This window comes from Dama dama, chromosome 9 (assembly GCF_033118175.1).
Source record: "Dama dama isolate Ldn47 chromosome 9, ASM3311817v1, whole genome shotgun sequence".
In the NCBI taxonomy this organism is placed as follows: Eukaryota; Metazoa; Chordata; class Mammalia; order Artiodactyla; family Cervidae; genus Dama; species Dama dama.
In genome coordinates, this window is record NC_083689.1 from 83,585,355 (window position 1) to 83,603,006 (window position 17,652).

Sequence of the window (17,652 nt, forward strand, 5' to 3'; positions counted from 1 at the left end):
GCATGCATGTAGGCTGTGAGAAAGGAGTTAATTATGATTTGCGTCCTGGGCAATTGAATGATTTGTGTTACTTACTGTGTGGGAAATACTGGGAAAGGAGTAGATTTAGAAGGGGATATATTAAGGGTGCTGTTAAGGATACATTGAGTTTGAGATGCTTGTTAAGACTTCCAGGTAGGGATGCAAGATGGTCAATTAGATATGTGGGTATCATGTTCCAGAGAGTTATCAGTGAATAGATAGCACTGAAAGCCTTGGTGCTGAGTGAGATCATTTAGGGAACGACTGTAGGTAGGACAGAAAATGGCTTCCCTGGTGGCTCAGCAGTAAAGAATCTGCCTGCAATGCAAGAGACAAGGGTTTGATCCCTGGGTGGGGAAGATCCCCTGGGGAAAGAAGTGGCAACCCACTCCAGCATTCATGCCTAAGAAGTCCCATGCACAGTGGAGCCTGGTCGGCTACAGTCTGTCCATGGGGTTGCAAAAGAGTTGAACATGTCATAGCGACTAAACAACAACAAATACAGGACAGAGAAAGGTTGGAGGCCCGAGCCTTGAGCACACAGATACTTAGTGGTATGACAGAGAAGCAGATGAAGCAAAATAGTCTGAGGAGTAGCTAATGCTGTACTTTAACAACAGCCAAGTGAAGAGGGTAGAAGGGAGCAAATGTAAAGGAAGGGTAAGATGAGGACTGAGAACTGTCTTTTCGATTTGGCAATGTAGAGGTTATTGGTGCCTTGTCAGGAGGGGATCCCATGAAATGGTGAAGGTATAAGTTTGATTGGATTGGAGTCAAGAGAATATGGGAAAGAAGGAAGTGTAGATAGCAATTATGGACAGTTTTTGTAAGGAGTTTTTCTATAATGTGCAGAGAAAGGGGGCTACAGCTGGACAGGGTTTGTCAGAATGGGTTTAGGACATCACATTTTATAATATTTTTATATAGTGATAAGATTATTCGAGTCAAGAAGACAAAAATAGAAAATTCACAGAGAAGAAGGATAATTGCATGAGCAAATCCTTGAGTATACTAGAGGGGTGCCTAAGTGGAGGAATTTTTTTTTTTTCTGTACCATGTGGATCTTAGCTCCCAACCAAGGATCAAACCTGCACCCCCTGCTGTGGAAAAGCCTTAACCACTGGACCCACCAGGGAAATCCCCAAGTAGGGGAATTGATCTTAGGAATAGTAACAATTTATCTATAGTAATAGAGAAGGCAGAGTATAGGGGTACAACTGCAAGTAAATTGGAAGATCTGTTGATAGGAAGATGTGGAACTTCTCTTTTACTACTCTTATGTCAGTGAAATAAGCAGGATCATCAGTGAAGAGAAAGAGCAGGAAAAAGAGGTTTGTGTAGAGGGGTAAGATGTGAAATCATCATTAAGATAACAATGCTAGCATTAAATAGTATTTACTGTGTGCGGCATATAATTTTGGGTTTCTCTTGTGGCTCAGCTGGCAAAGAATCCACCTGCAATGCAGGAGACCTGGGTTCGATCCTTGGATTGGGAAGATTCCCTGGAGAAGGGAAAGGCTACCCACTTTAGTATTCTGGCCTAGAGAATTCAATGGACTGTATAGTCTTTGGGGTGTCAAAGAGTCAGACATGACTGAACAGCTTTCACTTTCACATTATTATATGTGCCTTACATTTACTAACTCATTTAATTCTTATAATGCTAAAAGGTAAATACTCTTATTACCTCTGTTTATAGTGTCTTAGTCCTTTCAGGCTATAACATAATACCATAAACTGGGTAGCTTATAAACAATAGAAATTTATTTCTTACATTTCTGGAGACTGGAAAGTCCAAGATTAAGGTGCTGGAAGATCTGGTGTCTGCTGGGAGCCTGCTTCCTGGTTCATAGACTCTTTTGCAATAGCCTCAAAGGTTGAAGGCAGCTCTGGGGTCACTTTTATTTATATTTCATTTTTTTATTGTTTTATTTTTTCTCAGTTTTATTGAGATATATTTGATATATTGGGGTCTCTTTATAAGAGTTCTAATCCCGTTCATGAGGGCTCCTCCTTTATATCTAATCTACACCCAAAAACATGCCCCCCCCCACACACACACCTACTAATGCTATCACACTGGGGATTAGGTCTTAACATGAATTTTGCCTTCTAATTTAGAAGTGTGGGAGGATAGGTTGACAAGAGAATTTTGAGGACCCATTTGAAACCATAGTTATGAAGTCACATCAGTTAGCATGGCTTTGTGTATTCTTCAGATTCATTTGATACAGTGACTGAGTAGTTGGCCTAGGGGTGGAGTCTATTTACAGTAAATGTGCCCGAGGAAGGACAAGGGAGTTGAGAGTGATTATAAGGGAAGGATTACAATGAACCATGAGATACTGGAGGAGTAAAGAGCCTTTTTTTTTTTTTTTGCTGAGTCAATTCAAACGTGCTCCAATATTTGAGATCCTATGGACTGTAGCCTGCCAGGCTCCTCTGTCCATAGGATTCTGCAGGCAAGAATACTGGAGTGGGTTGCCATGTCCTTCTTTCAGGGGATCTTCCCAACTCAGGGAGGAACCTGTGTCTCATAGGTCTACTTGCTTTGACAGGAGGGCTCTTTACCACCAGCTCCACCTGGGAAGCCCAAGTAAAGACCCAGGAATAGGCAAAACAGTTCTGAAGGCCTGGCCCTACCAGATATGAGAAATTTCTATGAGGCTAATGGGCTTCTCAGGTGGCGCTAGAGGTAAAGAACCTGCCTGACAGTGAAGGATACGTAAGAGACAAGGGTTCCATCCTTGGGTCTGGAAGATCCCCTCGTGGCAACCCACTCCAGTATTCTTAGCTGGAGAATCACATGGACAGAGGAGCCTGGCAGGCTGCAGTCTACAGGGTTGCACAGAGTCAGACACAACTGAAGCAACTTAGCATGCATGCAAGTAAGATAGAGTAGTGTTAGTACAGAAGTTGATAACTTGACTAATGAATAGAATACAGAGTCCAGCAAAAGACTCCTATAGAAGGAGTATGGAATGTTATTAAGTGACAGAATTAGATGTCAGATCAGTGTGTAAAAGAACAATTGTCAAACAGATGGAGCCGCACAAAAAGTGGTTACCCAAATTAAATTGAGTCACCATTTCAGGCTAAAAATAAAAGTCAATTGCAGGCAGATTGAGGTCCTATATGTCAACAGTAAAATTTAAAAATTCTGAATAGAAAACAAAGGTGAGTATCTCCATGAACTTAGGAAAGGAAAATATTTCTAAATAAAAAGAATGATAAATTTGACCATATTAAGAACCTTGTTAAAAAAAATACACCTGAAAGAGAGAAAAAGACAAGTTACAACCTGACTTGATAGTCACAGGAATGTTCATATAAAGTTGGAATAGATTGTTCCTTGAAAGTTGAGTAAAACATCCTGTAAAATCACCTGGGTTGGGTGCTTTCTTTGTGGAAAGGTTATAAACAGCTTAAATATCTTTTTAATTAAATCTAATTTAAACTAAATCTCTAGTTACAGAATGATTCAGAGAACCATGATTTCTTCTTGAGTCAGATTTGGTAATTCATTTTTTAGAGTTTGTCTATTTCATCTAAGTTTTCAAAATTATTTCATTAAGTTGTTATGACATTCTATTATGCATGAATATATGTGTTATATATACTTGTTGGAAGTTGTTTTAACAATGAGTATAAAATGCTATATAGTACTAAACAGGTTATCTTTTTTCAAGTGAGTTTTGGTAATGTGTGCATTTCAAGGTATTTGTCTATTTTATCTAAGTTGTCAAGTGTATGGGCATAAAGTAGTTTGTAGTATTCCTTTATAATCTTTTTAATATTCATAGATTTATACTGATGTCTCATCTCCCATTCCTGATATTGATAATCTGCATCTTCTTTCTCTTTTTTTTTTCTTTTCTTTTTTTTCTAATTTTACAGTAGCCACCCTCAGTTCAGTCAGTTCAGTTGCTCAATCGTGTCTGACTCTTTGTGACCCCATGGATTGCAGCACGCCAGGCTTCCCTGTCCATCACCAGCTCCCGGAGCTTGTTCAAACTCATGTCCATCAAGTTAGTGATGCCATCCAACCATCTCACCCTCTGTTGTCCCCTTCTCCTCCTACCTTCAATCTTTCCCAACATCAGGGTCTTTTCCAATGAGTCAGTTCGTCACATCAGGGGGCCAAAGTATTGGAATTTGAGGTTCAGCATCAGTCCTTTCAATGAATATTCAGAACTGATTTCCTCCAGGTTTGACTGCTTTGATCTCCTTGCTGTCCAGGGCACTCTCAAGAGTCTTCTCCAACACCACAGTTCAGAAGAAGTATCCATTCTTCGGTGCTCAGCTTTCTTTATGGTCCAACTCTCACATTCATTCATGACTACTGGAAAAATCACAACTTTGACAGACCTTTGTCGGGAAAGTAATGTTTCTGCTTTTTAATATGCTGTCTAGGTTTGTCATAGCCTTTCTTCCAAGGAGCAAACGTCTTTTAGTTTCATTCCTGCAGTCACCATCTGCAGTGATTTTGGAGCCCAAGAAAATAAAGTCTCTCACTGTTTCCATTGTTTTCCCATCTGTCTGCCGTGAAGTAATGGGACCGGGTGCCATGATCTTTGGTTTTTGAATGTTGAGTTTTAAGCCAACTTTTTCACTCTCCTCTTTCACTTTCATCAAGAGGCTCTTTAGTTTCTCTTTGTTTTCTGCCATAAGGGTGGTATTGTCTGCATATCTGAGGTTATTGATATTTCTCCCAGCAATCTTGATTCCAGCATGTGCTTCATCCAGTCAAGCATTTTGCATGATGTACACTGCATACAATTTAAATAAGCAAGGTGACAATATACAGCCTTGACGTACTCCTTTCCCAATTTGGAACCAGCCTTTTGTTCCATGTCCAGTTCTATTGCTTCTTAACCTGCATACAGATTTCTCGGGAGGCAGGTAAGATGGTCTGGTATTCCCATTTCTTGAAGAATTTTCCCGTGTGTTGTGATCCACACAGTCAAAGGCTTTGACATAGTCAGTGAAGCAGAAGTAGATGTGTTTTTTTATGGAATTCTTTTGCTTTTTCAGTGATCCACCGGATGTTGGCAATTTTAACTCTGGTTCCTCTGCCTTTTCTAAATCCAGTTTGAACATCTGGAAGTTCTCAGCTCATGTACTGTTGAAGCCTGGCTTGGAGAATTTTGAGCATTACATTGCTTGTGTGTGTGCGTGTGTGTGTGTGTGTGTGTGTGTTGCTCAGTCGTGCCCAACTCTTTGTGACCCTGTGAACTGCAGCCTGCCAGGCTCCTCTCTCCATGGAATTTTCCAGGCAAGGATGATGGAGAGGATTGCTTTTTCCTTCCCTAGCGTGTGAGATGAATGCAATTGTACAGTAGTCTGAATATTCTTTGGCATTGCCTTTCTTTGGAGTTGGATTGAAAACTGACCTTGTCCAATCCTGTGGCCACTGCTGAGTTTTCCAAATTCACTGGCGTACTGAATGCAGCACTTTCACAGAATCATCTTTTAGGTTTTGAAATAGCTCAGCTGGAATTCCGTCACCTCCACTAGGTTTGTTCATAGTGATGCTTCCTAAGGCGCACTTGACTCCGCACTCCAGGATGTCTGACTCTAGTTGAGTGATCACACTATTTTGGTTATCTGGGTCATTAAAATCTTTTTTGTATAGATCTTCTGTGTATTCTTGCCACCTCTTCTTAATATCTTCTGCTTCTGTGAAATCCATACTGTTTCTGTCTTTTATTGTACCCATCTTTGTGTGAAATGTTCCCTTGGTATCTCTAATTTTCTTGAAGTTTTAAAATTTTTTAAAAAGTATACTTTTCGGTTTTGTTTTTTTGGCCATGTGGCATGTGGAATCTTACTTCCCCAACCAGGGATTGAACCTGCACCTCCTGCACTGGAAGTGTGGGGTCTCATGCACTGGACTGCCAGGGAAGTCCTCTCTTTTTCTCTTGGTCACTTCGAAGTTTAGTAATCTTCTTGATCTACTCAAAGAACCAGCTTTTGCTTTTACTGATTTTCTCTATTGTTTTTCTGTCTTCATTTTCATTGATTTCTGGTCTTATCTTTTCTTATTTATTTTTTTCTGCTTGTTTTGGAGTTAAAGGAAAGCTTCTGATTTGAGATCTTTGTTCTTTTTTAATATATATAGTGTTATGACTGTCCCTCTAAATATTACTTGAGTTTTGGTATATTATATTTTAGTTTTAATTCATTTCAAAGAAGTTGCTAATTTCTCTTTTGATTTCCCTTTTCACTTGTGGATTATTTAGAATTGCATTATTTAATTTCCAAATATTTGGATAACTTCTAAATATCTATGTTATTTAGTTCTAATTTAGTGTCATTATGGTCTAAGAATATCCTTTTTTGATTGAAGTATTTTAAAAATTTGTTGAGGTTTGCCTTATGGCCCAGATTTAGTCACTCTTAGTGAATTCTCCTTGTACACTTGAAAGTATATTTGCTGAGGAAGAATGTACTATCAGTGTTAATTAGCCCCAGGTGGTTGGTAGTGCTGATCAGGTTTTCTGTATCCTGTATTCAGGATGATAGTGACATTGTGTGGAGAGACTGGGGACCATAGTGGGATGTTGGGTCGTGTTTACTTTATGCAGTAGGTTTAATTACTATATTATTATAGAAACAAACAAATAAATAAAGCATGAACCAATGGTTAGGATGTGCTATGAACCAAGGATTTTGATTACTGTAGCCATGAATACAATTTTTAAAGGATTTTATCTCTATATTTGGAGCTTTGAATTTTTTACTTCCTAATAAAGAACTTATTATGTGATTTGGAGCCTGAAAGGAGACAGAATTTCCTTTGACCTTGGGCCCTAAATTTTCTAAAAGGGTACTCAAACAAGAATCAGCTTGAGGAACCAGAAGAAAAGAAAGCTGTCCTGGCCAAAGGGTAGTGAACCAGCCAGAAAACTGAGGAAGGTGAAGTTCAAGAGGTGGGCAGGACCAGCTCATGTCCAACCTGTAGGCCAAGATAAGGGGTCTGGGTTTTATTCTGAGTGTGATGAGAAGCCATTGGAGGCCAGAGGTGAAAGAGTGACAAGAATCTGATGTGCACAGCTAAGGTAGGGCACCACCGTAGGGGGACAAGAAAGCCTAGGCTTTCCAAGGAGGGGACTGGTATAATTTGGGGTTATATCATGTTGGAAAGAGCAAAATCACTGATATCATCATCATCACTACCACCACCAGCACCATGATGGTCTCTAAGGCATTCTGAGTACTGTTTAGGTGCCAGGCTTAGAATTTCACCTGCATCGTTTCTTTTAACCCACACAACAACTCCTATGTGGTAGGAGTTACTTATTTACCTTTTAAATTGATACTTAGAGAAGTTAACTTCTTAACTAGAACATGTTTGTTGGTTTCCAGGTTAGTTATAAGACACAATTTTGATTTTTAAGGAGCTAAGGAAAAAATCTGATGAATGTAAATATGGCGCAGAATTGATGGGAAATAGTTTTCTGGCTAGAAAAGAAGGGGTGTAGTTCTTAAGGTTAACATATTCTTATTATAATTTGCAACCTGATGTCCATGGGTTACTAAAGATATGTAAAAACCAGTAGACACTTTTTCACAAAAGATCCTATTTGGTAGTTCTAAAAATGTTGGGGGCATGGAAAGAGGAAGGAGAACACGTTTTTCTCTTTCCTAGTATTTCCTCCAATAGAAGGAGTTAAATTAGTGTAAGATCTCTGCCAATTTACTCATTCCATGCCAGGTGAGGAGAGGCGACATCTCTCTTCATATGGTAAGTTTAGAAAAAACAGTTTAGACATGTTCAGCTTTTCCTGTTTTCCTTTTTGGGACCCAGCCTGCCCATGGAGCACACAATTCCTCCTGTTTCTTCTGGGGCAGTCCTCTCTTCCCTGTGAGAAACCAGTACTACCGTGATAGGTTGCCATGTCTGTCTTCTGCAAGGAGGGGTTCAGTTACAATCTATTTTGATCCTTCACTAGGCTTGTCCTTCAGTCTGGCCTTTCATAGTAATAAAGGTGGTATTTGATCCTCTACTTGTCTAACATCTTGTTTTGGAGGTTTAGTCACTAAGTCGTGTCTGACTCTTGTGACCCCATGGACTTGGGGATATAACCCGCCAAGCTCCTCTGTCCGTGGGATTTTCCAGGCAAGAATACTGGAGTGGTTGCCATTTCTTTCTCTAGGGGATCTTCCCAACCCAGGGGTCGAACCCAGGTCTCCTGCATTGCAGACAGATTGTTTATTGACTGAACCACCAGGGAAGCCAACCTCTTGTTTAATTTCTCAGTTATTAATAGTTTAGCACTCAGGTGGGGCAGGGTTTCCCTGATGGCTCAGTGGGTAAGGAATCCACCTGCAGTGCAGGAGACACACAAAACCCGGGTTCAACCCCTGGGTGGGGAAGATCCCTTGGAGAAAGACATGGCAACCACCTCCAGTATCCTTGCCTGGAAAACTCCATTAACAGAGGAACCTAGCAGGTTACAGTCCAAGGGGCCTCAAAGAATGGGACATGACTGAGTACCAGGCTCAGGTGGGGCAGAAGAGTAGTATTATTTGACTTCTCTCAGAGCCCCCTACCCCAACTAGAAAGAAAAATTGATCTTCATAAATTAGATCAGTTGATGGGGAGACTTAAGTCAAGGGTGATGCTGATTCTTTGTACTGTATGAAATAGAAGTTAGCTTTTGGGGAAGAATAGCTAAGGTTTTTAATAATGTTGACAATTGATATTGGAGCTTTTGGCATGGTTAGAAGTTATTCCTAGTGCTTTAGCTATGAAAATTGAGGCATTAGTTGCCATCAAATATGACAAGATAAAATAACAGCTTTAAGTGGGCAAGAAGAAGCAGGAAAAGTGAGGCAGATGCTTATACACTCTGTATAACTACTAATGATGAATATTGAGTGCTTCATTTTTCCTGATTAAATTATTAAACCCAACTTTTCCTTTATCCAAAATTAATGAGATTTATTATCCTCTCATTCTAGCTACTTTTTGGTATAGTTGTTATTTCTTCTCATATCTATTCTGTGGAACTAAAGAAATAGCGTATTGCCATGTAGTCTTACTAATACTCAAGGTTGATCTTTTAAATCTTGTTATTTAGTTAAACCTCTGTGTAGGATCTAGAGGGAATTGACATTGAATGCTGTTCTTTGATGCCCTTTTAAAATTCCTGGAAGGGAGTTATCATTTTAATATGCATATTAAAAGTTATTCTCCAGGTGTTCTCTAACTTGGCTGAACACCAAACAAAAGAAAATAGGCCTCTATTTCAGCAGGGACCTTTGAATTATAAGAAATGAAAGATAATTTTTCTCACTAGGGAAAGAAAGATGATTTTCTTCACTCAGTAGGATGTTAAGTTTTAGAATCTCATTCCCTGGAGAGGTTTAAGAACCTGCAGATGATTCTTAGCTAGATCTGTGCTGTCTGAGTTCAGTAGGGACCAGATGATCTTTGTGATGGAGAATGGCCAGGGTCACTCTTTTGCCTTTGCATTCTGTAGTAAAATGAAGATTCACCAGGACTACTTCTAGGTGATTTAAATGTAAGAATATTATAATATAAAAATGTAAACTTTTATAAAAGTAAGTGTGTAAAATTTTGAGCATTTTATATTACTAACTTTTTATTGTTTAAAGAAATTTAAATAAGGTAAAGCAAGATTTTTTCCCCCATAAATTGGAAAAAAAAAAAACTCAAAAAAACGAAGAGAGAAAAAGTAATGAGGGAGTGGAAGGAGTGGAAGAAAGGAATAAAAGAAGTTAGGAGTTCTGGGTTTCTATAGCTACACAAAGAACAGTGATAATTTTTCCACTGATCTAAAACATTACTTTTCAATCTTGGTTCTGGCAGTCATTGCTGACTATGAAAATAACCCAAATGAATGAATCTATAACAAGTTCTTATATAACCAGTTCATTTTTTGTACTATGTGCCAGTGAATTTTGAAATTTATTTAGGTTTTCAGTTAAAAAGTCTGGGTTTATGTTAATTATGTAAGAGATAGTATCTTGGATTTTTACCAAGTAGTTGTACATAATGCTCTGTGAAGTATTAATTTTTGTCCAAGGAATCCATTTTTCTTGTTTTATAAATGGCAGCCTAAAGTATAGGGCAACATCAAATAGCATATACTCTCAATGTGAGTTTTTAGTTTACTGAATTAAAACTCTGACTCCTGTCTCTGTTGAGGTGAGGACTTTGCAGGTGCCTGATGAGAGCATTTTTGAGAGTAGTGGAAGCCTTTTCCTCCCTAGTTGCTTCAGCTCTTCAAAAGAGATAGTTATGGCCCATCTCTTGTCTGTTTATCTATTTCATAGCTGTCTCTCTTCCCCTATCTAATCAGCCATTGTTTGGAGTGTAGGTGGGAACTTCAGAGAAGGTCATTAATTTGCTAGGTGAAATATCCCAAAAGTGTTTACCCCAGCAAATATGTGTTCACATATCACTTGTTTGGGATCTTCTTGGGAGCAAAGATTAGGTCCTTTTTACACTGTATTCCTGGCATCTAGCATATGACAATCAATGTTTGCAAAATGGACAGATTTATGAAATAGCAAACCTCCTGTTTCAGTTTAGCTTGAGAAACAAGAATGTAAAAATGTGCCACTAATTTAACACTTTATCCATGTTCCATGAAGTCAAAGGGGAATCTAAAGTAAGAAATATTTAACATTTAAATCAAAAGCATTTGTATTTCATTTGCTAACCTGATTTTAATCAACTCAGAAATTAATTTGATGAAAATCGGTAGAAATTATGGCAGCAATTAGGCTCTGAACTTGATAAGAGTCTGTACTGGTCTGGATTCTCCACAAAAAAACCAATAGGAGATATATACATATATATGCACATATATGAATATATGGTTTATTATAGGAGTTGAATCATGTGAAGTCCCTATATTTGCAGTCACCAGCAAAATAGAGACCCAGGGAGCCGAAGTTATAGTTCCAGATGTAGTCTGAGTCTGAAAGCAGGAAAGGACTGATGTCTTTGCTGTAAGACAGAGAATGTGCAGTCTTCCTTATTGCACCTTTTTGATCTACTTGAACCTACAGTGTATTTGATGAGGACCACTCACCTTGGAAAGGACAATTTGCTTTGCTCAGTCTACTGAATCAAATATTCATCTCATTCAGAAACACCCTGAGAGACACAACCAAGTATACACGCACCTCACAGCCCAGTCACGCTGACCCACATTAACCATCACAGAGTCACACCTTTGACGAGGAGAAGTACGTGCATACTATATGGTATTTTGCTAATAAGCTGATGTAACATGGGTTTTGTCTATTTGCATTTTCAAGCTACTAAATTTGATGGAATACTTGAATTAGTTTATTTTCTAGGTGCAATTACCTACATATTCATGCCCTGGAGTCACAACCATGTGACATGAAGTGGGAAATAATTATGTAGTATTTGTGATAGGTTTATTCATTTTCCTCTACATTTTGTTTAGCACCAACTTAGAACAGCAACTTCTTGATGTACATCAGTTTAATTAGACATGGTCTCTGTGCTCATGGAGCAGGCCTTCTGGTAAGGAAATGCACTGTAAACAAGTAATGAGAAAGTAAATGTCTCGGTACAAATTGTGATATATGCTATGATGAGAGTGAAGAAGACAGGGAGAGTTAGAGGGGTGTGAAGTGATTCCCACAGCCAGAAGAATATGTACAGCGTCACTGAGGTGCATAAAAGCCTGGCATGCGGAGGATGTTGAGAGGTTGAGTGCAAGCAGAGTGCTATAAGCTTGGTGGGGAGAAGGGTGAGAGAGACCAGCAAGGGCCAGGTCAGGGCTTTGTAGGCAGGGCAGGCTTTGTAGGAGGTGCATGGATTTGGATTTTGAATCAGTTTGCAAAGACCACTGTAATTAATTTGAACATTTGACTAATGGGATTTTCAGTCTGAGAGCATTTGGATGAATAGAGACTGTAGTCTGATAAATGCTAGACACCCCTTAAGGTAAATATTAGAATTTAGATAGATCCACTTTATTTTTTCCCCATGAGAACTCAATTCTGTATTGTTGTATATGATTATGAAAGGTAGGTTTTTTTATATTCACATTTGTAGGTGACATTTCATTTAATCATATACAGCAAATCAGAAAATGAAGCAAATCCAAGTATTTTCAGTTGAAAAGAAGGCAGTGTGGATGAACAGCTTCCTGTTCTCTCATGGAAAATGTTGAGGGAATATTTTCCATGCTCCTCTGCATTTTCTGTTTGTCTTGTAAGTCACTAATTGCCCTTTGTTCTGGAATAGCTTTAGGATGTTTGTAAAACAAACAGCCTTGAAAGGTAGAAATAGTATCTTTCTCTCTGGCAAAGAGGCAGGTTGGCTTATAGCCTTGGAAACTTGAGTTTCTCTCCTGAAATGATACCCACCACGTGCACAGGTGTCCATCTGCACCCACCTGTGTTACTTTACGGGCGAAGGGATGACACAGAGAGACTTACGCTCACACTGCTTGCTCTTTGGTGAGTAGTAAGTATAAAGTCCTTTGATTCTGACCTGGGAGTCTTGCCTTTCACTAGCATCCGTGAAGCCCTAACAGGCTAACTCATTAGCTCCCAAGTGGAAAGCGCTCAGACCTGCACAGTTGTGGACAGAGGCCCCTCAGCTGTCTGGGCAGGCAGGCGCAGTGCCTCACAGGTGAGACCCTAGTGCTTTGCCGCCTGCCCACTATCATATTAGCATTTGTTTTTATCACTGATTTTCTCCTCCAGAGTCACAGGACAAGCTGTTCTCAGACAATCACATCTTAAGCGTGATTTCTATTTTAAAATGCGTGTGTGAAACCTACTAACTACTAATTATTCTGCTTTAAATATTCTTCACCAAGTGGGAGAAAATTTCGACAACAGAATGCTATATTAAAATTTTAGAGGCATCATGTCATAAAATGTATCGAGATGATACTTGATTTAAATAAAAAAATGTTGCATGTGTGTGTGTGTGTGCCTGAATATATAACTGAAGCATATTTTCAAGAAAGTTTGCTATATAATAAGCACTAGGGGACTACTACTGTGGTTTCTGAGTGTTCACAGAACCATTATTCTCATGGTATGGGATCATCACGGGCTTGGGTTCTCACCTCCTCCTGACTAGGAGTTTGAGGAGCAGTGCAATCAGGTACTAGTTCTGCTACTGTGTGAGACTCTGAGGGCTTGCTCTGGCAACTGGAGATGTTCTGTGTTTGCACAGCCCAATACACCGGCCACTAACCACATGTGGTTACTGAGCACTTAAAGCTTGGTTATTCTGAACTGAGATATGCAGAAGTATAAATTATACACCAGATTTCAGGCATAGGGCAGGAAAGGACAGTAAAAGATTTTGTTACTAATTTTAAAAAATTACTTTTCTGTGTGAAATAATATTTTAAATGTATCAGGTTAAATAAAATATATTGTTAAACTAACTTCATCGGCTTATTTTTAACTCTGTCAGCGTGGCTACTGCTGCTGCTGCTGCTGTGTCGCTTCAGTCGTGTCCGACTCTGTGTGACCCCTTAGACGGCAGCCCACCAGGTTCCCCCGTACCTGGGATTCTCCAGGCAAGAACACTGGGGTGGGTTGCCATTTCCTTCTCCAATGCATGAAAGGGAAAAGTGAAAGTGAAGTCACTCAGTTGTGTCCAACTCATAGAGACCCCATGGACTGCAGCCCACCAGGCTCCTCCGTCCACGGGATTTTCCAGGCAAGAGTACTGGAGTGGGGTGCCATTGCCTTCTCCCAGCGTGGCTACTAGACAACTTTAAATTACATATGTAGCTCTTGCTTGTTTCGATTGATCAAATAGAAATTAGATCTTTGCTACTCACAGCACACCTGAGAGTCCTTAAGACAAGGATTGCCAGATGTAGCAAATAAAAATACAAGCTATCCAATAGAATTTAGTTTTCAGATAAACAACAAGTAATTTCTTAGTATATTATGTCCCAAATATTGCGTGGGGGCATATTCATGAATAAAGTTATTTGTTTTTTTTATCTGAAGTTCAAGGTTAACCAAGTGTCCCACGTTCTGTTTGACAGCACTGTCTGTGACAAAATCCTCACACACAGACCTGTCTTGCTCCTTGAAATCCCATGGAATCAGGACAAGGACAGAAAAGTAAAAGGAAAGGCGCAGAGTAGAAGTTGAGTGCAGTGAAAGAAAAGAGAAGAAAACATAGTGAGAAATAGAAACAAGATGGAGCACAGATAGGCCTTTTTTATTTTATAATTTTTGTTAGCAATTTTCTTCCTTATTTCTGTTTTTTCCCACTTCTCCAAATGTGATTTTATCTCCTTATTTTCTATAGGGCTCCCTAGAGCCACATGAAAAGATGCCATTTGTGCACAGTGGGCAGTAAGGAAAGGAGTGTCTCATCAGGGTCAGATCCCCAGCTTTCCTATAATCCATCATCTCTGAAATGCCACTTACAATGGGCCCTTTTAGCTACCAGTACTTTGTCATTAAAGAGTTCGAGGTTCTTAAGTGTCAAAAATGGTGGCACTTTCATTTTAGAGGATTTTCTTTATTGTGCTGTTTTAATTGTATGTTTTCAGGTGGCTCAGACGGTAAAGAATTCTCCTGCAGTACAGGAGACGTGTACTCTTTGATCCCTGGGTTGGGAAGATCCCCTGGAGAAGGGAATGACAACCCACTCCAGTATTCTTACCTAGAGAATTTCGAGGACAGAGGAGCCTGGCAGGCTACAGTCCATGGGGTTGCAAAGAGTTGGATATGACTGAAGTGACTTAGCACATAAACAAACAACTGTTAAGAATTTATTATTTGTTTTATGCTTTTTAGGTGGGGATGGTGTGAGTGGAGGCTGGCAAAGAAGGAATAACAATAGATGTTCTTTATTTTATCTAGTTATTGAAGTAAGAAAAGGCTTTCATCTCTTATTTATTTATTTAAAATTTTGTTATATAGTGTCCTGGCGGTTCATTGGAAGGACTGATGTTGAAGCTGAAACTGCAGTATTTTGGCCACCTGATGCGAAGAGCTGACTCATTTGAAAAGACCCTGATGCTGGGAAAGATTGAAGGCAGGAGGAGAAGGGGATGACAGAGGATGAGATGGTTAGATGGCAACACCGACTCAATGGACATGAGCTTAGGTAAACTCCGGGAGTTGGTGATGGACAGGGAGGTCTGGTGTGCTGTGGTTCATGGGGTCACAAAGAGTCACACACGACTGAGCGACTGAACTGACTGACTGACTGATAAAAGCACTTAAGATGAAATTCACTCTCTCAACAAATTTTTAAGTGTGTATGACAGTAGTTTTAGGCTTCTCTGAGAGCTCAGTTGGTAAAGAATCCACCTGCAATGCAGGAGACCCCAGTTTGATTCCTGGGTCGGGAAGATCTGCTGGAGAAGGGATAGGCTACCCACTCCAGTATTCTTGGGCTTCCGTTGTGGCTCAGCTGGTAAAGAATCCTCCTGCAATGTGGGAGACTGGAGTTCAATCCCTGGGTTGGGAAGATGCCCTGGAGAATGAAAAGGCTACCCACTCCAGTATTCTGGCCTGGAGAATTTCATGGACTGTATAGTCCATGGGGTTGCAAAGAGTCGGACACGACTGAGTGACTTTCACTCACAATATTATTAGCAGGCTGGAGTTCATGGCGTCTCGAAGAGGCAGACACGACTGAGTGACTTCACTTTCACTTTCAGTCTTATACAGCAGATCTGTAGAATTTGTTAAACTTGCTTAACTGAAATTTTGTGCAGATTAATTAGCAAGTTCCATTTCCTCCTTCTTTAGCCCCTGGAAGCCACCATTCCACTCTTTGATCCTATGAATTTGCCTGTGTTAGATACCTCATATAAATAGAATCGTGTAGTATTTGTGACTGGCTTATTTCACTTAGCATAATGTCCTCAAGGTTCACCCACATTGTCACATATTGCAGAATTTCCTCTTTTTTAAGCCTGAATAATATTTCATTGTATATTTGTATCACATTTTGTTTATCCATTCATCCATAAACAGATACTACCTCTTGGCTGTAGTGAATGGTGCTGCAGTGGACACAGGAGGGCTAATAGTTCTTTGAGATCCTGATTTCAGTTCTTGTGGATAATTATCCAGAAGTGCAATTGCTGGATCATATGGTAGTTTTGTTTTAAAGTTTTGAGAACAATCTGCATATTGTTTTCCATAGCAACTGCTATTTTCCATAGCAACTCTATTTTATATTCCCACCAATGGTGCACTTGAGTTCCAGTTTCTTCATGTCCCTGACAATGCTTATTTTTTGGTTAACAGCCACCCTGATAGGTGTAAGGTGATGTCTTTGTGATTTTGATTTTTATTTCCCTGATGTTTAGTGACACTGAGCACTTTTCTTAGGCATGTGGCTATTTATGTGTTCTTTTTGGAGAAATGTGTATTCAAGTTGTTAGACCATTTGAAAACTGAGTTATTTGATTTATGCTATTGAGTTGTAGGAGTTTCTTATATATTTTGGAAATTACCCTATATCAGATGTATGTTTTGCAAATATTTTCTCTCATTCTATAGTTGCCTTTTCACTCTGTTGATTGTTTCTTTTGCTACGCAGAAACTTTTCAGTTTGATGTAGTCCTGTGTCTATTTTTGCTTTTATTGCCTGTGCTTTGGCAGTATATCCATGAATCACTGATGAAACCAATATCCTAAAGCTTTCTCCCTATGCTTTCTTCTAGGTTTTAAGTCTTTAACCCATTTTGAATTGATTTTTGTGTATGGTGTGAGATAAGGGTCCAGTTGCATTCTTCTGCCTGTGGCTATCCAGTTTTCCCAGCACCATTTGTTGACGAGTCTGTCCTTTTCCCTTTGTATATTCTTGGCGTACTTGTCACCACGTTGCCCCGATGTGCATGTATTTATTTCTGGGGTCTCTATTCTGTTCTATTGATCTCTGTGTCTGTCCTTATGCCAATACTGTACTGTTTTACTTACAGTAAAGGAATTTGTGATCCCACCAGCTTTATTATTCTTTTTCAAGGTAGATTTGGCCATTTAGGGCCTTATCTAGTCTTCACAACAATTCTTTAAGTACTTTGTCCCCACTCTGCAAGTGAGGAGAAGTAACTTGTCTAATAATACCAGATAGCTAGTAAGAGCTAGAGCTGGGAATGCTCTTGAATGCTGTCCGACTCCCTAGTCAGTACCCTTTACCATTGCATTCCATGCCTCTCGGCAAATGCAGAGTCATGAATTCAATAGGAAACTGTGTATTAGGACACATATGTAAAATTAGGTTAGCCTCAGGGAGTTTTACTTAGTCACATATGCACAAAAATGCATATGATATTTGTATAATTCATAGATTTTTGAGGAGAATTTAATAATTTCCTGAAAAGTATTATGAGATTCTTAAGAATACCAAAACTATGCCAATTTCTAAAAAGAGCTTAATAATCTTTCATTGAGATGAATAACCGAAGAACCTAAACAGACCCATTAGTTTCATTCTACACTCTAAATTCAGCAGTATCAGGCTCCTCCTTCCACCCTTCCCCACACATAATACATCCTGGGAATGCTCTCTTTTTATTGGATGAATGTATTAGTCACAAGGCATAAAAAGTACTGCCTCTGCTTGGTTTGCATTTATGAATTAACAGATGTGCCTGGTTTGAAGAA